General features: G+C 43.0%; 1 protein-coding gene across 1 annotated transcript in view; it reads right to left on the reverse strand.

Annotated features, from left to right (window-relative positions):
- Positions 1–24,174, reverse strand: part of ETV6 (ETS variant transcription factor 6) — a 108,461-nt gene that overhangs the window by 41,087 nt on the left and 43,200 nt on the right. The window lies entirely within an intron of this gene.

Here is a 24,174-nt window from a genome sequence, read left to right on the forward strand (position 1 = left end):
GTGCTGAGGGGTAGCAAGCCAAATAACTATTGGGAAATAGCATCAAAATCTATCACCGTCAGAAGTATTAAACATCTAATGACGCCTGTACACGGCTGATGGTTGTGCCAGGTCGTGTAAAACACTGAAACAGGAGGACTCCCTGCCTGGAGGACATGACAATGTGGGCAGACAGGAGAGGGAAGGGACTCAGGGCCCAAGCAAAGTGACAGCAACATGGTGTGCACACAATGGAGTCCTCATACACTTCATCACGTGGATATTGAGAAAACRAAGCTGAAATATTTTTTCACCAACTTGTCTAATTAAAATTGTCTTAGTTGTGCTCCTTCATATATTGGCAAATTTCAGTCAGCTCTGTGAAGGACAATTGTCTAATTATTTTGTCTTATCTGTCGCAGAGATCCAGATTTGTAGGTCTGTCTGTTGACACACCACTTGYATTCACAGAAACTCAGACAATCACAATGACGCTGAAGTCAGGACAGCAACASAGGTGTCTCCATGAAGTAATTCCTATTCTTCCAATGCTTCAGGACTTGCTTGGTTCACAAAGTCCAAACCAGTTTTGCTTCATTCTTTCCTATCGCAACTTCCAAACCACCTCAAGTTTTTGCTCTCCTGGGAAGACTGACTCACAACCAACTTGCAGAAGTTGGAACATCRTTTTTAAAAATGACACACTAGAGAAGTAAGAAGGTAGGAAGCAAACACAACAGCAAGGAAGGATGGTGAACTACCTTTTGAAGAGAGGATGCCTTCTAACCTAACTTTTCAGGTTGCCTTTGCTTTTMCCTTCATGCCTGCTTTTATAATTCCTACATTACAGAAATTACTAAGCTAACTGATGCACATCAGTACAAAGCAAGTTGACATTCCCAGATCTTTCTCTTTTTCCTTAACTAATTTCAGTGGAAAACTACTTTTCTAAAATGCTTTGCTTATTAATGTGATTTAAATTTTTTTAAGTTTTTTTTTCCCCACATGATTGGGGTCAATCAGTTTGGCACTGACAGCAAGAGGCAGAAATGTAGCCATGGGCACATTGTCAATTTGAGGAGTGGGAGAAGCCTTCTTCAGCAATTTCACACAAAATGACATTAAGGAATGCAAAGCGTCAAAAATTTCCCGTGAAGCCCTGAGAAAATCTGCAAACTAGATGTCTCACACCTCTCAGGCAGATAATAAACACAGAGCATATGGACTCAAGTACTGAATGTTCATGAAAGTGGAGTCCTCTGTGTTTGAGACCATGCAGAGTTTCTGAGGACATGAAGGCAATTTCAGAAAAGATTTACATCCTCATTGTTCAGATGTTYGGATAACCAAACAACAGAAATTCAGAAAAAGGTTTATTTGTGAGCTAGCTTATTCCTTAATAAATTACAGCATTTCTTCCTTGTACCTTCTGAAGCTGCTGGAATGGCCATTGGTCCTGTTCAACATTGTGTCTTCCCTGCTGTTGACCATTATTTGTTAATTTAGGTCCTGAAAYACTATTTCCCTCAAAGATTAATTCTCAAAAGAAAGCACTGTGATTAAATTTTAACAAAATGCTTTGTGATGCCTCATTTTGGATTTTTTCTAGACTTCCTCTTCCCCCCACTACCCCTGAGGTGATCACACCATGTGAAATCTGTCAGTCCAACCTCAGCCTTACTCATTTAGCACTGTCACAGTCATGCTTTTGCAACTCTGCTGACGGAATCAGGTGGGAGGAGGAGGAGGAGGCTGACTCGGCAAGAGGARCCTTTTGTTTGCACATAAATACCTCGGTGTTATCAGAAGGAAAACAAAGAGTGAGCAGCAGGCATCATACAACAAAAATCACGGCACTGGTACTGATTTTCCTTCTCCTCCAGAATATCACTCCAGGATGTTAAACAGCATCCTCACAGGACCCTAATTGCCAGCCTGGAGAAATGATACTGAAACACAGTTTGTTCTCAGRAAGGGGCAATAAAGCCCCACACAGGAACCAGCTTTGAAGGAAAGAGGTTTTGAAACCATGACAGCAAAGACAGGATCTGGAAGAAGGGATTGAGACACCCATTACATAGGCCAAAGTCCAAAGTCCAAAACAGAGCCCACCAAGATGTTTCCTGTGCGTCTGAGCATCTTTGTGTCTCTTCAGTTTTGTGTGCACATAGGGGTTTTCACAGCAGAGAGGCCAAATCAGAGAACTTCACCCAAAGCTGCACACAGASTACCTGCATTCCTTGTGGCAGAGTTCCTTTTTTGCTGCTTTGGCTCTGCCAAAGGCACGTGAGCCTTTGGTGCCCAGCCTGTCCTGCTCYCAGAGGCCGGCGCACTGCTGGCCCTGGCTGGGACAGAAACACGGTTGCTCTGCTTCCAAAGTTCTGGTTCTTTCTCAAATTCAGGCCACTGATCATTTTCAAGGGCTTGRATTAATTTTTTTTGCACAGCCTCCATCACCATGCAACAAAAAGGACCTTCAAGGCTCAGAGCTTTTGCTGCGTACCAAGGAATGCCTCTCTCTCCCTGCAGCTTCCCATTGGGCTGGTGGGTCCCACAGCCCAGCACCCCGAGTTTCTGCTGACCCTATTCACCTCACTAATTCCCATTCCTCCACCCAGGACATTGTCTCTCACTATAGGGACAAGGAGAAGACAAAAAATCCTTTGGGCCCTTCTTTATTGCATGCTTCTCTGCTTGCTGATCCCCTGACAACACAGTCCAATCCCAGMTAGGAAAAATCCTCACCAATATGTCCCACTGACCACCAATCCACTCCACCCAAGTGAAGGATGGGAGATACCAGTTAGTGCCTGCTCAAGGTTTTGAAAACACTGCTTTTCGAACCTGATAGGCATGTCTGCATCTCCTGTGCAGATCAGTATAATTGGTCATCTGGACAGTTTCGCTGCAGTGCTCAGAGRAGTATGCAAGGCACTAAAAGGAGAGAAAAGTTTTCCAAAATATTCAGAAGGTTCATGCTACTCATTTTAGACATAATGCCTTCCTTTTGTGTTAATGACCAAAGAATTTCATAAATCTTGACACACTTGGGTGTTTGGAAAACTCTGTGGAAGATCAGATGCTGCTTCCCTGTGTTTAGCTCAACCAACTGTGAGGAGGAATTTAGTCGTAAGAGATAAGAGAGCAGCACACCTTGGCCAGGTYGCCTGAATCAGGCTGAACAGCAGGAAATATTTCCTTCTTCCCTTCTCCTTCAGAATGGAAGTCAGGATGGAGYGACACCAGTGCCTTGAAAGAAATCTGGGATAATTTTGTCCCCCTGTCAAAGCCTTGTGGGTTCTCTGCTCCCCTCATTTGCTAAAACCCATATGAAACTGAAAAAACAGTACTGGGATATCATCAGTGTGATTGCCCTGTCCAGGATTCATTTAACATCTCTGCCAACCTCTTAAAAAGACATAAAAGAGGAGGCAATTTTTAATCTCCTTTCATGGTGTGGTTGCCAACCTGCCAGGCTAAAGCTGCATCTCCTCAGGAAGAGGAGCAGAGTGTGCCCATCGCTGCTATTTCCGAACTGGCAGCCCTGGTGCAGAGGCCTTTGGCTTGCCCTGATAAGGTCATTTGCATAACTCTACCCAAATGCTTTGCATATGTATTTTTTTCCTCTTATTTTTCCCTCTCTYTCCACTCTGTAAGTTCTCCATGTCCCAGAGAAGCACTAGAAAAACCTTATATTATACACTCACTGCTTTATTTTTATTTCTTGTAAAAAGCTGGTGCACATTTTGGTAACTCTATTCTTACACAGTGTGAAACAAAGACAATTGTGCTGTTAGTGCACAAAGAATTCTGCTTTCTCTGTGTAGGTTCCTTTCACATTCAGTCAAAATGGCTGTGTGTGGTTTTTTTTTTCTGCTTTTAAATAAAAGCCTCCTAATTATTTTTGTTTAAATTAAATGATTGAAATTTGTTCAAACTAAAAGTAATTCTAAATAAAGGTATAAGTGATATYCATACTTGCATTGTAAAAATTGTCATAAATGAAAATTGCAAAGCAATCCTCATAAAGAGTGGAAAGGAAGATGAATATCAAAGTGCATCCATTTAAGTCTTTTTTAAGTAATAAACAAGATCTGAGAGCTGCATGCTTGAACCCATATTCCTGTGAGCAGTTCCACAGATTTTAGGGGSTGTTTCACTTGGAAAAATGCCATCCAGGACAAGAAAGGGCTGATAAACCTGTCCTTTTCTTACTCCAATTCTTTCTTAAAAATACACATTTTTAAACTCGGTGTTTGTGTTTGCCACTTTAATTCCAAATTTTTTACTCTGGAAAGTAAAAAAGTAAAAATACACATTTTTAAACTCGGTGTTTGTGTTTGCCACTTTAATTCCAAATTTTTTACTCTGGAAAGGACCACACTGGAATTTGAACACGTTTTGAAATTCTTCCTAAGAAAACAAACCCTTGCCTTATTTTTCATTGCAGCTTAAAAATACCAAGTATCTTTAAACCAGTGGGCCTCATGCCCTGTTTGTGCAGAAAGACAGAACAGTTATTTCCCTGCCTACAGCAGCTCACACTATCAGGCCCTGGGCCATGTGAAGGGCCAGGAGATGTTCTCCTAATTGAAATCAAATGACCTTCATGATTTAATTCAACAGGCCTGCATTATTACTCTGCATAATTGTAGTGTCTCAGATGCACTCATAAGCCAGGGCCCCAGTGTGCTTGGCAATGCACAAGCAGGAGAGAAATACTATTTTTGTCTAGAGAGTTTCCTTGGATTGGAATCTCCATGCAGAGCTATTAAGGGGATGGAGTTTATTGGTATTTTTCCCAAATCCCCAGCTCATGAAAGCTGAACAAAACAGAAATGATGGGTTACACCATAGATTTTGCTAYAGAAGGCAGCATTTTGGTCACCAGGGGCAGTAATTGAGGGAAAAAGGAAAAACAAGAGTTCCCAATACTCAGGAGAATGGTGAGACCTTAACAAAATCTGTTTGAATATACAAAATCAGACCCAYTGGAAAAATYAAATGGAAAAARTTTGCAATATTTCAAGGTTGGCATTAATTCATTGCATTCAAGATGCAAGCTCTCTTTTGTGTTTTGCTTTCCTAACACTGTTAGGTCTGCTTTGGTTTTGGGGTAAGACAGATTTTGAGGTGAGCAAAATTGTCCATAATTGTTACAAGAATCAGTCTGATAACCAATTCTAAAATCTCTTTTTTTCAACTTAGAATATTTTGGACAAACAGTAAAAATGTTACATTGTTGACATCTTCTAAGAAGAATTTGTTTTAAATACACTACTTTTATGGTACTAAAAATTAGTATCAAGAAATTTTATTGGCAGATAAGGTCTATTAATGACTTTACTTCTGACCTTCACTATTTATATTTACAAATTAAGGGTGCRAATTCTCAGTTTATTTATCTGCCAGTTGGATCATTTCTTTGCAGCCTTGAGCTGTTTCACTTGACTTCACTGGAAATATTTAATAGCCAATCTGTAGTGAACTTGAATTTTCCCAAAACTTTATYATGTTTACACACTATATCACGGACTTCCTAGTGCATTATTAGCATTACAAATTGTTAAAATAAAATGACATTTTTTTGAATGAACAATACAGTGCTTTCTCCTGCAATTATCCTCTTTACTAAGGTTTGCCCTTTTGTCTTTGTCAATATTTAGTGAAGTTTTCCACGCAGCCCCAGAGCCCACCCCATGCAAGACCCTGCAAAGCTCATGTCATCAAAGTACTCACAGCACAGGCAAATTCTGAATTTCTTTACCTTTAAACCTTAGCAGCCATAATGCAGAATAAATACACAGAGGGTCATTTTTTCCCTTATTTTTAAAGCACCAATAGTGGGGGAAAAAACCCTCAGAAATTACATCGTGGCATCATAACAAAACCTGCATGGGTCAGCAGCAGGAGGGTTGGCCCTTTTGCATCCCCCCTACAGATCTGTGCCACTCTGCTGCAGGGACAAGTGACAGCAGCAGGAATTGTGACACAAATTGTCATTTGTGACAGGAACCAACACTGCCAGGAGGCCATCAGACACCCTGCCACAGCCCTGGCTCATTTTTCCAGCAGTTGTGCAGCAGCAGGTGTGTGTGATAGCAAGGAAAGGTGAGATTAGGAAATCCATCCCCTCCCTCTCATCCTGATTGTGCCAGAGTCGATGCTGATCTCCCTRAGCAGCCTGGCTGTTCCAGGCTCTCCCTGCTGCCTCACCCCAGCTTGGAGCTCTAATGCCTGACTTCTCTCTGGTCCAAAAACTTGGCAGAGGGGTATTGAAGGTACATGAGAGACTTCCTCACTTTTTTCAAGTCTGTTCCAAGTCTTAGGGCACTGGACACCTTGAGAGCTCCACAAGATCTCTGTCCCGGCAAAGAAATTATCAGCCAGGACAGGTAAAAAGCAGAAAAACTATCAAACCCAAGTTCTTATACTGGAACTGTCTGGAAACCTGAAAAACAAGTGGATCAACCACTCACCCCAGAAAATGAGCCTGCAATTTTTCCCAGATACTTTCAATCCATGACAGTAAAAGCTTAAAACACCTGCTTTTCCTAGTCTGTGGGRAGCAGACCTAGAGAAGTTCCTTCAGGACTTCATAGTCCAATTCAATTAGATCTTAACCTCAATATTTAAAATAAGACACATAGGAAATCAAAGAAGCAAATGATGTACCCTCACCAGATTCAAGAGGCTGAGCTCTGAAGAAAAACAGGAACATTCAGGTGAAAATGTCTGGAAGATTGTTCAGTTTTCCATCTTTTGGCAAAATATTGTCAYACATTGCTGGGATAAACCAGCCCACAGAAGAACTACACACAGATTACAAACACCGTTGTGTAGGCATTGTTTAGGCAACAGATCCCAAATGGAGATGAGCACTACCAACGAAGAGGCTTAAGGAATGTTACCAGGATCCAGTCACGTCGTGTGAGGATTGTRAAAATCATTGAGGGGTACAGATGAACTCAGCAGACAGCACGGAATGCTGAGGTACGGCAGGGACAGAGGGAGATGTGCAGAGTTGAACGGGACACTGAAGAGAGCAGAAGAGCAGAGGGCAGGCTGGTGAGAGGGAAGCTCCAGTACAGTTTATGGGGCTGGGCTGACAGACCAACAGCTCTGGAGTCTGATACCGAGTGTGACACAGGAGATGCCAACAGGGCAGAAAGAAGCACCACCACAATTCCACATGTGAGCRGTCTGAGGAACAGCAGGGCTGACAGGCAAGAGCTGGGGAGAATCGAGGTCATTTTCAGGTTCTTGATTTGCCTTAGTGCTGCCTAAGGTCCCCTCCAGCTGCAGAGGTGACCTCGTGACCAGTGACACTGCRGATCTTTGAGGAGCTCTCTGGCATTAGGGTGCTTTCCTCCAAGCAGTTCTGCACTGTCAGCCTGGGACTGGCTGAATGCTGCTCCAGTCACTCCCAGTTCCCAGGAGCTCACCAAGCTCCAGGGCTGCTCAGCCCAAAAAACCACAAGAGGTCTCTGATGGAGCCTGGGGCACCATTCACAGTAACTTATTTAACAGCCAGACCCTCCTTTCTGCACCAGCGTAAGACAAAATCCCAGTAAGTGACACAAAGTGGTTCTCTAGAGACAGCCAGTGTCAGCCATGGGCTCCAAAGCATACTGGTACCTGAACTGGGGTTTTACCTCTTCAGGAAAACAACTGATAGGAGACAGGCAGCATCATCAAAACCTGCCGTTGTCCCATGAGGCAATGGCTTTTCTCCTCAACTGGTTGTGAGCTTCAGAGCCACGCCTGGCATCCAGCTCAGTAACCACAGGCTTTCTTCAGAGCCTGAACAGTGCTGCCCCACCAACCCATGGAGAAATCCCCAAGGTAAAAATTCATCCACAGCTTCCAGAGACCAGGGTTCAACCCCACCAAACCACAGTGCCCAGCCCAGTGAAGGCTCCAGCAGWGGCCAACAGCAGTGGGTTTTCCTGTGAGCAGCTCCCCTGTCCTGCCAGCACAGATCACTGCAGACAGGGGCTGGTTCTTCCTGCCCCGGCAGGTGACGGCGTTTCCCCGGCGGCTGCGGTTTGCGGGCTCCAGCCTCTCCCTTATCTGCCCCCCGCAGCCGCTCCTCCCACAGGAAGCTTCCCCAGAGTTTTCCGTCACAGGAAATTTCCTGTGGGGAAGCACTTAGCAAGCAAACAAAGAGTTCCTTGGTACAAAAGAAGAGTGAACATGCACACAGCTGTAAAGAAAAATCCAGCAGAGGCAGGGGCACGGGTCACAGCGCAACCTCTGCGGGGAGAGCCGGGCTACCTGCGAGGCTCAGCAATTCCCAGGTGAGACTGCTGCACTCGAGTTTGGCTCACAAGGCTGAAGCTCAAATGTCAGTGAGGTTCTGTTTGACTTCTGTGAAGAGTCAACAGCCCTAATGTCCCACTGAACACAGGCCACAGCTCAGGCATCACTCCAGGGGCATTTTCTGTGGCATTTGCCCAGCGAGCTCAAGGGTTGCTACAGAGGGCACACGACTGCCCCACAGATGAGGCTGGAACTGCAGCCTAGGATGAAGWGCCCAGTGTCCATGTCAAGCTCACTTTGCCGTCACCTAATAATGAGTTTGACAATCCCTGCATCCCAAATTTCCTTTTGTRTAGGATCTTATCGTGCTCTGTACACAGTTACAAAAAGTACATTTGTCTGCAGAGACTGGCTGTTTTYCCTTTTTACAAAAGCTGGTGTCTTTTTTCTTTCCGTCCCCTACTCTTTCTGCCCTTTGAACTGCATTTATTTCCTCCTCTGATCCAGTTGTCTGTTCCCTTATTTTAACTACAGCTTTTCATGTGCCCCTCCTCATTTTTTGTCTCCTCACTCCTCTTTGCAGAAGCAGTTCCCCTGCTCCCTGAAAGTGTTGCTTCAGAGGGCTGGGGAAAGAGATGAGCATCTGCTTTAAGCAAAAGCAAAGAGGACTCAAAAAGAAGGGATTTCCACGCTGAAATTCAGGCAGTCAGCACAAGTTTCTGGCATCAGGTAGATTTAATACAACCCGTGGGACACGGTTGTTTGGTGATTTGAACTTGTCTGAGAAGAACCCACTGGGAAGTCTCACCCAGAAACGTGGGAAAGCCCTGCTGGAGAGCCCAGGCTGACCAGCAATGCCTCCTAAATCCTGCAAGGTACGAGGCTGCAGTGAGGAATAAAATGCAGAACCCAAGGCCACATTTCCTTGAAGAGGTGTCCTTCTGGCAGCACCAAACTTTGGGATACTCCCATGCACACTTGGTCTGTTGGGTGGGCAGGAAGCACAGGAGTATGACCTGAAATTCCCACCATTCTTACTCACTTTGGTTTGGTTTTGAGAGTACCCATCTGCAAACCCCCTGATTTCCCATTTGCTCACACTGTGGATTTTTAAGTGTCTGGTTCAGGCGCTTCTCTGGAGCTGTGTGACTGCAAAAGGCAGTGCCAACTATYTTCCACCCTCTTCTGGTTAACTGCAGCTGTGGTCAAGGGATTTCTGCCAACAGACCCACAATGCTCTGTTCCCCAGGAAGTCCTAAGATCTCTTCCTGCACAGGAAATTTCCTGTGGTCCAACAGACATTCCTCTTGGCTTTTATCACTCACATACATTTGTTTTGGCAAATATCTGCTCTTAGGAACAAGAAACGGACAGAGGAAAAGAAAACACTGCCACAAAGAAGGAGAAAAAAAAAAGGCAGTTATGGTTAGAGTAACAAACATGACCAAATTAACCTCTGTCACCCATTTAAAAATACGCTACTGAGGCTGATTTGGAAGGTTTTTTACCTTAGATGTTATTCAGAAATAAAGTCTGTTTGATATATGCAGATGCAATGTTTTTTAAGATTCCACACACAAGTTTGCTTTTCCTTTTAGAACATTTTACTGATGCATTTTCCTAGAAATGTGCTAGGCAGTGTCAAAGGAATTCTGGAGCTTTCCTCTCTTTGCAAACGTCATGTAATTATGGCCCTGGTTCTGATCTTACCACATCATTATCAGCAAAGTTAACAGAAGGAAATGCTTAAAAAGAAATGCTTCGGTTTTATTTCASCAGACACACCCTCCTGCAAATCAAAGACTTTCCAAATCCTAAATCATTCCTCACAAGCACAAGAAAGTTATTATTTTGGAAAGGGAAGAGATTTCAGTTTCAATCTTGCAAATTGTTAAAGCTATAAACCCCAGGAGACATTGGGTCAGATTTTCAGATGCTCTTCCATGCTTCAAAATAAAGTTAAGGGCCACGGAGGACTCCTAAAAGTGCTCAAGAGAGTGAGAGACCTAAAYTACACCTACACCCCTGAAAAACCCAAAAGGCACCTGCTTTTTACCTTCATTCACCTAAAAAAACCCCAAAAAACTAAGAGCAACAGGCTCAGACTGGAAAACCTTTTTTTACTCTGAGGACAGCCAAGGACTGGGACAGACTGCCCAGAGATATTGTGCAAACTTCATCTTTGGAACTTAAGAGACCCGACCTGATAAAGCACTGAGTGAACTCACAGCTGACCCTGCCTTGAGCAGGAGGYTGGAGAAGAGCCCTCCTGAGCTCCCTTCTGACATGGATTATTCTGTGATCCTAAATCTGTCAATGCAAGGATTCTGTGATCCTAAGTCTCACTGCCATTTAAGTTCTAATTTGAYACTGCTTGAGAGGAGACTTAGCATTTACTGTCCCAACCAAAAGGCAGAATTTTGGAATGAACGTCMGTGAAAATCAAGKGAACRGGTGATATCCTGTAAATGAGGTTATTCAAATAATTTAGTGAACGTTTATGATTCCAAATTGTTCTGAAACCTTGAAACTACAGTCCCTTCAGTCCTCCCTACATCAGCTCCTTTTGCTGGGCTTCTTTAATCCTGTCAGCAGACTAAGGAGAGCAGCTCACAGCAGCCTAACACTCCTTCCTAAAGGCTTTCCTGGGGTCCATCTGCCTGCACACAGCCCAGAATCACAGAATAATGGGGCTGGAAGGATCTTAAGGGATCCCCCGAGTCCAACCCCGATCAAAACATGATCAGGCAGAGCAGTTGCTCTGGGCCACATCCAGTTGGGTATTGAGTATCTCCAAAGAGAGAGACTCCAGAACCATTCCAGGCAGCCTGTTGCRRTRTTTGACCATCCTCCCACTGGAGAARTTTTTCTTTARTGCAAATRGAATATTTTGTAYTTCAGTTTGCGCCCAWTGAMTCTGTCTTCTTCACTCTCTTCCATTAAATATTTATACATACTGACAAGACATCCCCAAGCATTCTCTTCTTGAGGGTAAATAGTGCAGCTCTCACAGCCTCTCCTTCCACRTTAGATGCTCCAGCCCCTTAAACTTCATGGCCCTTCACTGGACTTCCTCAATATGAGCATTTTTCACTTGTAATGGWGACACCAGGACTGGACAAAGGCCCTGGTGCTGTGCAGAGGGGCAGAATCCCCTCTCCCTACCTGCTGGTAAGGCTCTGTGTAAAGCACTCCAGGACTGGCACATCTGGGAGATCAAGGCAGGAAAAATGAGATATTTCTATGCCACCATCAGAAACATTATATCCGGCTATCAAACATTAGAACAGGTCAATCAAGAGCTCCAACACGCAGGTTCAGAGGCAAAGTTTTTCCTTTCATTTCAAGGAAAACAGATCACTAAGAAGAATTCAACTTTTTTCTAGACTTATTTGCTTTAGAGGAGCTGTTTGCAAAAAGAAAAACAAAAAAAAAATCCCCAAGGCAATGAAAGACTTCAGAGCTAACCTTGCTGCAAGGCAAAGCCTCATCTGGAGGCACAGCATTAGGCCATGACACCCAGGACTGCCAGCTGGACAATTACAGTGAGTTTAGCGCTTACTTTTCTTCTGAATATCCAATAATGCCACAAAAAGCTTTAGTGATCTATTTATTATACTTTGAGTATACAATTGCACCATTTCCTGGAATGTTTTGCTCTCTGGACCARATAATTTGTTATGTTAAAAGTGCCAATGTTACACCCTGTCCAGTAAAAGTCATTASCCTTCATGCATTTTGAAAAATCTGCCATGGGCATTGTACAATGCAYAGAAAACTTAGAATTTTATACACACATCATTTGTACATATGCAAATACCTGGGGTCAGTTTAAACTCAGGATTCCAAGCCTTTTAGGGACATTTAGATTTGTATTGGCATTTTATTTTCCCCATTACACCTCCCTAAAAATGTGCCTGACTTCTCACTATTTCCATTCTTCTAGCTTTCAGACACTATTTCCTTGTTGGCAGTTCCCCATCTTCCTCTCCCATTCTCAGACAGTGAGACATAAAAGCAGTGAAATTKAAATACATGCTTAAACACACCCATCTGTGAGCAAATACAGAGAAAGGGAAATCTAGTGCAGAGGAGCACAGGGATGACTGCAGTTTCTGAAGTAGGCACAGAACATGGTATAGAGACAAAATACATCAGGTAGCCAGGATGATGACTGGCTATTTGATCAAGATCTATCTTTTAAAGCAGCAACAAATTTCTGCAAATCACCAGCAGCTGACGAAGCAGATATACACACACACACAGAAATGGAATGACCTCATGAATTCCATCAGCACGCCCAGGTGGGGACTGAGAACATGGATGTATCACGTGCATATCTGATCTCACAAGCTGAAATGTGCTGAGTGACTCTGAGACCTGCTGTGATCCATATCACAACAAAACCCTTCTCACTTATTTATCAGCTGCTGATAAATGCAGACATCAGACAATCAATAAGTGAGAGAAATTATTGATATGGTGACCTCATTCAGCACCTTGTTCCTGTTTCAGAAAAACAAATCTACTGGGCCCCTTTCCCCCATTTTTCCCCATAGTTTATTCTGTGACTGGAATAATGGTCAAAGCTTAATAYTAACAACACAAAGTATTTCTCCAAGCAGCCCCTAAACTGAAAGACAGAACAGAAACTGAGACACAGTTCGGAGTGCTCAGAGCTGTGAGCAGCAGTCAAGTCACAAGAAGCTTCTGCTGGGGCACAGTAACTCCTAGGAGATTACAGCCTGCAGCCACCAAAATGKACCTCCCAAGGAAATCACCAGCAAGCAGAGCTCTCAGGAGGAAAATACTACAGCTTTTTCCTCTCTTTCCTAACAGCATTTTGTGAAGTTACAAACCACAATGCCCATCATTTATACGGCAGACGCTTAGGTGAGGTTCAAAGAGATGAACAGTGCCAGGGATATGAACTCCTGAATTTTGGGTGAGCTTCCTTTGGGAAGCTGCAGAGGACATCCCTGGTGCAATCCAGGAGGGTGCTATTTGCCTCTGCACCCAGCTCAGAGGGATGTGGCACCATTCACAGGGTGTCCCCAGCAAAATCAGAACATTGTGTCTCTGTGATCAAAGTTAAACGTGTCCTTGCACACACACACACACAGACCACTCATACATGCACCACCTGTGTTTTTAGAATGCAATGACACAAGGACCTTGCCTGAATGAAGACAGCAGGGTTYTCCTGCATTACCTTTCAAAAAAAATTGAAAAAGCAGATGCTGGACTGTTACATCATAAAGCAAATCACTGACATGGAGTTTATTACCACTTGACTTCTTTTGATCCCCATCAGGTTTCTCAAAAAGTGAAGGCTCATTCTTCTGAGCAATCCTCTCTCAGCTGCAGAGATAAGGTGGGAGGCTTTTGCAGAGGTGATTGAAACACCCCTTAAGGGACTTTGTCCAGTTGTGTTTATTCTAATTTTCCTTGGGAGGATCACAGTTTTCATGATTTTCATAKCAAAAGTATTTCAGAAACTAGGGAGAGGAAATAATGAAAACTCAGGGTTTTTATCAGAGATATGATACCRCCTCACTTGTTTTCTCTCTGTCTTGTGTGTATATGGAATTTRCAATTTAATAACCAGTTTCTATCAGAGGACAATGGACCACAGTCAGTGTGTTCTGGGAAAATTAGGTTCAGGCAAAAGCTGAAGGAGCCTTGGCACACATGAACATGTTTACAAAACTTCTCCCTGCCTCATACATCCTTTTACAGCTGAAAACCATGCCCTGCCAGGAAAGAAGCTTCAGGAAAAATTGCTTCCCTGTACTTTTTTTTTTTCCCCCGGCTGCTTTTACATTTGAGGAGAAGAAGCTTTACAGCCATAAATCAGCCATTATTAAAAAAAAAAAAAAAAAARGAAAAAAAAACATCATAACCAAGTAAGTGCTACTATCAGGCTGTGGGGAATGTCTTTTCACTGCTCTGGAGAACACAGATGAGCATTACTGGATTCTGCATTTTGCACTATTGGTGTCACCTCTGCACTTTGCACTCACRGCATGGGCCAGTCAGGCTGGCTGAAATGCAGATACAGCAGCACAGGAGTGTGTTTTCCTGAGCCCCTGAGCATGTCAGCTCAACAGAGTGAGGCTGACTTGGGGAAGCCCCCAGAGTGATGTGAACAAGACTTCAAAACGCTATTTACCTGCACCTCAGGCCACAGTTTTATGAGCACTTCAGCTTGGTATAAAGTGGCACTGTCACAATAAAKAAGTTCTACCTACTCCCATCTCGTGTTCCAGTTTTTATACTGCTCCCCTGAAACTTGTTAGTGTTCAAGTAGCAGTGCRAACACTTTGATCAGAAAATAATCAAGGTAAAAGAACCAATCCCCAACTATTTTCTCCCAACATTAGTTTTAACCCAGAGGAATTTCTCAGTCTGAAAGGAAGTTTCCCAGCAGTCAGCATGCAGGTGAGAATAACAGCCAGAGCAGCAGAAGGGCAGGACTGGCATTTTCAGCAGGGGCATGATGTGACCCTGCTATCTGGGGAAACTGAAGCCTCCATTTCCCCGTCTCCAAAATGCACAGCAGCAATAACACAACACCACCTTCTTCTGGGGGACTTGAAAGCTTTTGAAAGACCCTCAGCAAAAGTGGGATTTGAAGATTTGGGTGTAAAAGCATCGCAATACACACWCCCATTTCTCAGCAGCCAAACCAAGGGCTACAACAGCAAACAATCCCCAGTGAATGCTACTTTGCTCAATGGCACAGAGTATTACCAAGGCTTTAATGTTGCCTCTGTGCCAGGTACACACAATCAGCATGTTGTCATGGTCTTCCACTCCTTAAGGCTGTGAAAATATGTCCAATACACTGCCTTCAGCACACCAAACAATTTATTCATAAAAGAGACTTAATCTCTTAATGGTTATTTGCTGAAGAGTGTCTTGCTGTGTTGAAGGGAATGATGATAGTTGATGGTTGGAATCCTTGTACATGTTTTGTTATTATTGTTTTACTGATGATTAAAGCCCTAACTGTGAAGGAAATGCCGGGGGGTGAAGTGACTGACAAAATGCTGAGTTTTCTAATTTTTTAATTTGTTCAGCTGACAAATGGAGTTTTCTTGGCTYCCCTCCCCCTTCTGATGGTGCACCATCCAGTTAAGCTTTCTCTATTGCTTTCCATGACACTTCTGTATCAGTAGGGAAGCACCAACAAAATCTCCACTATGCAGACTAAAGAAGAGCCCCTTTCATGGCTCTGCCTCAGCTATGGGATAACCCTGACACACASAGGTCATCTTGAGCTTTGAGAACCYGTTCTGSTCTCTGACCCCTCCAGGCCTAGCACATACACCTGAGCTCACAGATAAACCTACAGATTGTTTAATGACAGTGGATGGACATGCACGGACAGTTCTCCATGATGACAGACAGACACCAGCCATTCATTTAGCAGAAACCACTGAATCTTCATTAAGTGTTTAGTTATGAACATCGCTGGCATGATTTGGACTCAAACCAGACCTATTCATATTCCCTTGAGCCAGCCTGCTCGCCCTTTTCATTGGCCCCTTTCCCCCATTTTTCCCCTYAGTCTATTCTGTGACTGAAATAAAAACTGATTTTTCATGGGTCTTTAATGCATCCTGCATGGTTTGCATACCCATGGGCTCTGGAGACTTGAAGGGTGCAAAGACAGACTATACCAATAAGAAGAAGAAGAAGAGAATAAAAGAACCGAAAAAACCCAAAAGACAAAAGACAGGAGTTCTGAAGGCATAATGAGCCCCATCTTTAAAACACTTGAGTTCTGGTKTGTTTGAGGATATGGGAAAAAAGGGGAAGCTGTTGAAGCAGCTTCATGAATCACAACCAGATCTGAGAGCTGAAGGTGATCAATGTGTGTGGCTGCACGAGGCAGAGTCAGAGGCCGGGGATCACCTCACTGGAACAACTTCTCCACTGCAGCCTAAAATTCCCTCATCTTCTTCATTRCCTCTGCAAAGATTCCTGTTTCAGTCCCTTGTTTCTCTCACAACAGCCATGGAATATGATAAAGCAGAACCTGGTCCAGAACAAGCACAGCCATGGCAGTAACAGACTCAGACTGAACTTCCTAATTTCTTTTAACCTTGAGAACAACAGAGAGCCTCACGTGAAAGWACTGACTGGAAATGCTGGCTCCAAACCAGCAATACTGCTCCTTTGTTTTCTAAAGCTCTTGAAGATACCTGGACTATGAGGAGTTTATGTCCTCCACTTAAAATTGCTTACTTAAGCTGGAAATTTTACTGCGTTACTGGACTAATTTTGTTGAGTCTCACTTAAAGTAATCAAACAGCTCTTAACTAACAAAAACTTTATGTCTTTCCTCCCTCAGCMCTCCACAGTCACAGAAACTTCCATGGCACTGCCAAGGAACAGGTTTATTTCAAAGACAGCTACTGTCTTTTAATAGCCACCTCTTTAAATTTACATAGTAGTCATCTTTATATTTACCTGGAAAGTAAATAGCTGGAAGTCTATGACTGACAGAAACCACCCAGGTCAGTAAAACACCATTAATGTGAARTACTTCCCTTTTTTTACATAAGTGCAACATGTGCCAAGGCCTTTAAAATAAGACAAAGATAAATACCAGTACTGGTCTCAAATACTGAATCTGAATTCTCTTTTCCTTTCACACAAGTTTTGCACTGGTGCAGATCAGTTTGATTGCTGTCCTTCTGAAATGACACCGGCAAGGTCAAAACCCCCTTTACRTCGAACACACTCAAATCAGTGCCTCTTAAAATGAGTTGAGATTACATTGCTTTCAGACTAGAGAAAATGCCATGGAAAACAGAAAACCTGCACTTGTTTTTACATGCTTGAAGAGAAATGTACAACAAAATCCCACAGAAGAGACAATGTCAGAGCTACTCTCTCTGAAGTTCCCAGCATGTGCATTCAGCACTGCAGTGAAAAACCAAAGCCAGCTAATTTCASCTTACAGTAACAGCCCCAGAAATCTTTCCCAAAATGCAGCCATTGTCAGTCGGTGTTTGCAGACTCTTGTGACCATTTGGGGGTTGGACTCCAGGGCAGAATTAAGGTGTCAACGACACATTCACAGTCCTGATAACTACAAATGAGGAAACCGTCCCCAGGCTCATGTTCTGATCACYCTCTGTGCTTGAGTTCCTGTTGTGTGCTACAGACTTTCCACACCTCCAGTGCTGATTTTGGAGAAGCAGATGTGCTTCTGGGATAAGGCATTTTGGGGCTCCAGCTTCTCTCAGCCCTGCTCAGGACAAAGGCACATTGCTGCATTCAGTTACCCTTCCTCAAATGGTCTTTAAAGGCAGGACTGTCAGATGAACGCCCAGCTGTCAGTGCCTTTTGACCCACATTCCCTATTCTTCCATCCTCTTCAGACAGAATTATAGCTAACACACTGGAATAATGGAAAGAAGCACCTTTCATGGGTAGATTTAGACATATTTCCTAAGAATTWATGTGTTTATCCTTGCAAAGGACCTTCTTCTAGGTAAGAAAAGTAAGGAGCACCATGCAATAAACTGTCACAGCCAGTAAAGGATTGCAGAAGGCTTGATAACCTGTAGATCATTAAATACAGCAAATGGGACAGTTTTTACCAATAATGCAAGCCTTGGGCAAACTCACGTAAGTGAAGAATGACACATAAACTYTCTGTCTGACAGTCAGATAAAGAAAGCACATCCATCATTCTGCTGAGGAGTCTCACCARTTGATAATCACCCAATAAAATGTAAGAGTATATTGATCATTTATATTCATCGACTAAGCCTTCACAAAAATCAACTGCTTCTGCCRCAATAATGTGTTCTGCACACATCTGCAAGTCACATGATGCCAAATTTGCCAATTTTCTATCCCAGTGCAGGTAGCTTATGTCTGGATCCCTGGTTTTCTTTTTCCTCACAGCAAACCGAAGGTCTCTTGTGTACCCTCCACTCTTGGTTTCACAGAAAGCACCTCTGTAATTCCCTAACTCCTCATGTAATCCTTCTGCTCATRTCAACTCTCTCTCTCCTCATCTCAGTCTCAACTCTAATCCCTTCCACAAACATACACACCTTCAGTCTGTATGGGACACGGGTTTTTGTGGTAATTATAACGACAGCAAAGTCAATAAATCTCAGGTTTTACACACATCTTGGGCACCCTCATAAATCTGGACTTGGAAAACTCCACTGAGAATCCAGCTTTGTGTGAGCAGCACACAGGGYTTTAAGGCCACCAGGTTTGGAAGAGACCTCAAAGTGGACCTGCAGGAGACTGGAGGAAAGGCTGACTGGATCAAGACAGGGTAAATTGAAGTTTACTGTGTTGAAGTTKGCAAAGTGCCTCTACTCTATCTGAATGTTCAAAATTTACTTAGTACCTGATTCTACTTGAATGTCTTAAAGTTTGCAGGCAAAACTTGTTATTAAACCTCCTGAGAATCTGAGTGTTTCTCCTGTACAATGCCCCAGGGTAAACCGTCAAGTAGGCCGAGGTACTACRGGCTCACCCTTCAGAAAGTCTCCCCAAAATAAATCCTCTCCACAGTAATCCTGTTTAAAGTAGTAACAGCTCCATCAGCTCCTCAGCCTGCTCCAGCCATTAATTAATCCTGCTGGATGATTATTTCAGAATCCCGCTCCTCCAACAGCTACACACCTCACATATCCCAGATCAACATGTTCATGGCCATTACTGGTTTTGGTTTTCACTTGTGCAAAGGCAGAAGTTAGTACTGGGTTTTTACTTACCTTAAAGACTTAATTATCTTAATTTCTGTAAGACTCATTCCTACAATAGCCCRGCACCCATGTAATAATGGAAGCTATAGCACTGCAAGACAAAAAAGGTTTTCTGCCCTCACAGGCATAACAGAGTGAACTTTCAGAGTAGAAATGACAGTAAAATACAGCCTAGAAGTTCATTTATGGGAGAGTACCTAGGATGTAGCCTGGTGGGCTCAAGGTTTCTAGGTAAGAATATAAGGTTATTTGATTTAGTTGCTAAAAACAACTAGGTCATTGCTGGGTTGGTGCCTACACTGCATCTTTCACAGAAACATTTGTGGTGGAGTTGGAAATTCTCACTACATCCCAGAGCAGCTGCTGTCACAGGCCAGACCGAATCCTATGAAAGTACAAAGGACAACATTTAATGCACCAGGAAACACTTCAGACTCTCAGTGCACAGCTTTAACACCTCGAGAAGCACTGTGATTATCTTCCCTCAGTTCTGTTTCTTGGACTGAATGGTGAATCTCAGGCAGCAGCCCCTCAAACAACCCCTGGCATGTGGCACTGCATACACACTTAGCCAGGTACTGTTCATACCCTCCTGTGTGTTAAATCAATGAACAGGGAAGAAGAAAGTTGTATTTATTCTCTCTGTTCCAACAGCTCCAGAGAATGCACAGCCCTTCAATGCTAATGCATCAGTGCTCATKTTTATGTAATAACTCCAACTGTTTTCTTGAAATTGTGCAATTCAGCCCATGGAAATTTCCGTGTTTGCATAATTCTATCRTGTTAAATGTTGTTGGGGTTAAACTCAAAACTAAATGTTGCAGGATGACAATTTTAAAACTAAAAGATCTCTTATGGTAGAAGTAGGAGGGGACAGATTTTTATGCTTTTTGCTTTGATTTGTGTGTTTTGGGTTTGTTGGGGCTTTTTTTTAAGTTGACTTCCAGTAAGGCTTGGAGGTCATTTTGAGTTGAACRAATTGCAGTCACAAGTCATGCTCTTCTGAGCGTAAGCAACACAATTCCCAGAGTCTTAGACATAACAGCTAAAACAGTATTTCGAAGTTCTGGCTCATCTGCTCCCAGATTTCCTGGACATTAGTTTAACACTAGAATAACCTGAATTAGTAGCAATGAAATACGCAAGTTCTACCCTGCAGATTTCTCTGTTTTGATCAGAATTTCTCATACATGCACAACACTCCATCCTTAACCCCTGGACAGARCTCTTTGCTGGGTGCTGCTCATCAGTAGATAAAGCATTATCCTGATTTTCATGGGAAATCCAGCTCACCTACTGTCATGTTTGTTGTGCCTCCTTTACGCTTCTCTTCCTCCTCTCTTCATTTCAGGTTGTGGCATTAAGCTGCACAGCCTCATTAACAGCAAGCAGGTAACCTATTTTGTTATATCAGAATAGTTTAGCTTTTTCCAGCCAGGGCCATGAATCTGTAGCTGCTAATGATGTAAACAGGCCCACTGATGGGGGGTTAAAAAAGAAACAACAAGGAAATGTCAATGACCTGTGCTTTTAAAACACTCTTTCCTTTTCACATAGTTAATTGAAAAGAGCTACTTCTAACTGGTGATTTTCATTAGTCAGGGGTACGTCACCAACGACCTTTTCCAGGAAATGTGTAATCAGGGCACTCCCTCAACTCATACTGGATTTAAAAATAATAATAGTTCTTTCATACSACTAACTTCCTTAGAAAGGAAATTTCCCTAAGAAAAATATAATTTTGTCTCAGTTTCACAGGTATAAGGAATTTCAGTGTCAGTGTAAAGAAAGAGAGATCACTTCTCTTCATCTGCTTCAAAAATGCTGAATGCCCATCCCCAAAAACATTTAAACCAGACAGTTATGGTCATATTAGTGTAGCTAGGCAGATTCTGACATGGCTAATAGAGTCAAGGGAAATGCAAGTGATTATGGTTYTGAGACTGCTGAACTGAGAAGACATTCTGTAAAAAGGACAAATATTTTCCTTTTCAAATTCTAATTTGTGGATTTCAGAGTCTTTTGAACTATTTCCAAGAAGGCTTTGAAAGATAATTGAAAAAGTAAACCTACTGTTAATACTCCTTGCTTAACTAGACACTGCTTGCAACCTGTCCTGAAAAAAACATTAAAAGAGAAGCATTGGGGAAAAAAAGATGCAAATTACTAAAAATGATGAAGGGTTTGACTTTACTTATCTTACCTGTACCTTATGCTGAATTTTCATTCAGGTCTTCTCTACCACTATCACTATCCATGATTTAGTACACTGAGTTATGTGRGGAGTCACATCTTTTTCCACCCCTTTCCTTTAAGCAGCATTTGTTCAAACACTAAGAGGCGAATTTCCTGGAGAAAATTATTACATCCTTCAGCAGTTAAGAAATTAAACCTTTTCATATACAGTCAGACACAGTCTGATTGAAAATGCCTAAACAGGGATTGTGCAAGAGAGGAAAATCACGTCCCTAATTTTCTCTTTCAACCTCAGTGCTCTCTGCCAATCCACTTTCTCATGGGAAGCAAAGGCAGCTGGTGGAGGACAGCCTCTGTCACCAAGCTGAAATTCCAWCACAGTGACTGCCTGGGAACACACCAAACCAGCACTGCTGCACACCTCATTCTCCCTCCCTCCACATCCTCAGGAGGTGAACCTATCTCARCTCCCAGGGCTGCCTGGAAAGCTTTCTTTTATTCTTAATTTAATAACTTTCTCAACACAAACATATAGATATTTAGAGGARGTGAAACACAGTTGGAGTGTTTGCGTGTCTTTCCTGTTAACATTTCTTGCTGCAATAGATAGGTGACTGTAAACTACACTGAGGTGAAAAAGGAAGCGTTTCAAATGATCAGGATAGGATCCAGCTGGATAAAACACCAGTCCTGAAAACTTGTGAGTCAGAATCACAGAAGAATCCGAAGAACAGCTACCTTGAAATGATCTTGACTTACTTATTCCTTACTTATTCCTTCCCCACCTTTTCCAACACCACACCTGCTGAGCATTCTCAAACACTGCACATATTTCATGCTGCACTGTAGGAGAWGCAAACAGTTTAGCAAGAGAAATGCCCACAAATATTTGGTATAAGCAGCCCACAAGCAGAGATTTAGAGTGGTCTGACTCAGTGTAATTCAGAAGATGGAAATTTAGCTTGATCAAAGGAAAACAGAGGCTGAATGTCACCCCCCCTATGAGCAAGCCTTCAAATGTCTCMTAAGGGAAGTCACAGAAATTCCACCAAAGTGGACAAACATATAACAACATGAACTGTTCTGGAGTAGAGACATGTACTACAGCCCAGCCTTCTAATTTCATGCAGAAATACAGGCTGCATGGAGGGACAGAGCTCAAGATGAAGCTCTAGAACAACATCTGCAAGAGTAAGGGTAGCCAGATGCATCCTACCTCACCTCTCCAGTCTGCTTTGCCCTCAAAGACCTTGCACTGTAGGAGCTATTCCTATGACAGGAATAATTGCCTACCATTAATTTAAACTCCATTACTGCTAGTTTTTGGCTGATTAGAGAAATCCCTACTGGCCCACTATTTCCAGAAGYGAAATGTAAGAATCCCACCTTCTGCCAACCCAGCAAGAATGTCTACCAGGAATCTCTGGGCTTTCCATGTGGAAATAGGAACAATACCCTTAGAGAYCAGTTGTGCAGTCAGGTCCCTTTTCTATCTCATTTCCTTCCAGCACTCTTTTGATATCATGCCAAGAACAAGCAGCRTGTGCATTTAAAGCAATAAAAAACCAGCACAAATTAAGTGTCCTCCCACCCACATTTTACTGGAAGTCACTATCATGAGGCTTGGAGTGGCACCTGATTAACAATGCAAAGCTCTATGACACACAAACCCTTGGTGAAACTGCTCTGTTTTATGAGCAGCTCGTCATTGTGCTCTCACTCAGATTTCCTTCTGGCAGGGCTGTAGCTGCCACCATCACAGGATGCTACCTGGATTTTATTTCTGAGTTGATCAGGACTAATTCTGTGTAGTTTTTGCTCAAAGCTGAAAGGTGACAGAAATGAGTCCCATGTTCTGTGGGAGAAAGATGAGCTGATARGAGCTCAGGGTTTGGAAAGGTGGGATGACAAACCCCACACCTGGCTGAGGCTGTGTCAAGCAAAGAGGGAAGTGCACATCGCCCTGGCCKAAGAAGGAGGCAGGCTCCTTTTATTATCTTCTTATACAGAAAAGATAATGTATTTGTTTAGGTGGAGATTAGCAATGACAAAAAGAGGCACACACTTTGCAAACTTAGGCAAATAGTATGCAGAATGTTGATTTTAGTCCTGTATTTAATGCTACCAAGAGGCAGTAACAGTATAAAAGTTATCAGCCCAGTGTTTATCTGCTTCAGGGTCCTCTGTATGTGACTTCTGAAATTGTGAACCACCTTTTCGAGTTTTTCTTTACACAGGCMAAAAGCTTGCTTCAGAAAATACAACTAGAACCTCAAATTCTTTCACTGTCATGTAACTCCATCATATGCATTTTTAAGAAAACCCTCCCAAAACTACAGCACTTACAATAAAATCACGCTCTGATAGCGATTTCAGTGTTTCAAAACTCCAAAGAAACTCCCTAAGCAATGGAGAGGGATGAAACAAGGCACAGAGTGCACACCAGTTCTGGGGAGTCCTGCAAAGAATTCAAACAGCTTTAAATGCCAGCCAAAGAGGAGGCCAGGAATCAAAATGCTGATGCCACATTTGAATCAGTGCATGTCAGATGGAACRGGGTGTCACGTGGAACTAGGTGTTGTGAGCAGAATCACCCATCAAGTTTACACACAATATAATTGAGACAAAGACAGGTAACACCAAACTCTCACTCGTTTGCTCCCATACCCCTGTGCCATCTGAAATCATACCCTCCACCTGCAGGTACAAAGTGTTTGGCCACCCCAGCAGCCTGATCAAAACTCRTCACCCAGCCTAGCTGAGCTCACAGCTATGGCATCCCTTAGGGCACAGACACCGACCAGCACCCACCTTCCCTTTTCAACAGATTGTGACGGGGCAGAGCATGGAAATGGTGTGAGCTGGTGTGTGCCTATTGGAAACAGCTTGAGCTCTCTGGCGATGCCCTCCCTCCATTGTGTCTTTAACTGGGATGGAGCAAAGGTCCTTTTTTTCCTCTTATTTAACAGGAAACWGTTATCTGCAACAC

The sequence above is a fragment of the Malurus melanocephalus genome, unplaced genomic scaffold, assembly GCF_030028575.1.
Source record: "Malurus melanocephalus ecotype Western Australia unplaced genomic scaffold, MMel_1.1 scaffold_197, whole genome shotgun sequence".
NCBI lineage: Eukaryota > Metazoa > Chordata > Aves > Passeriformes > Maluridae > Malurus > Malurus melanocephalus.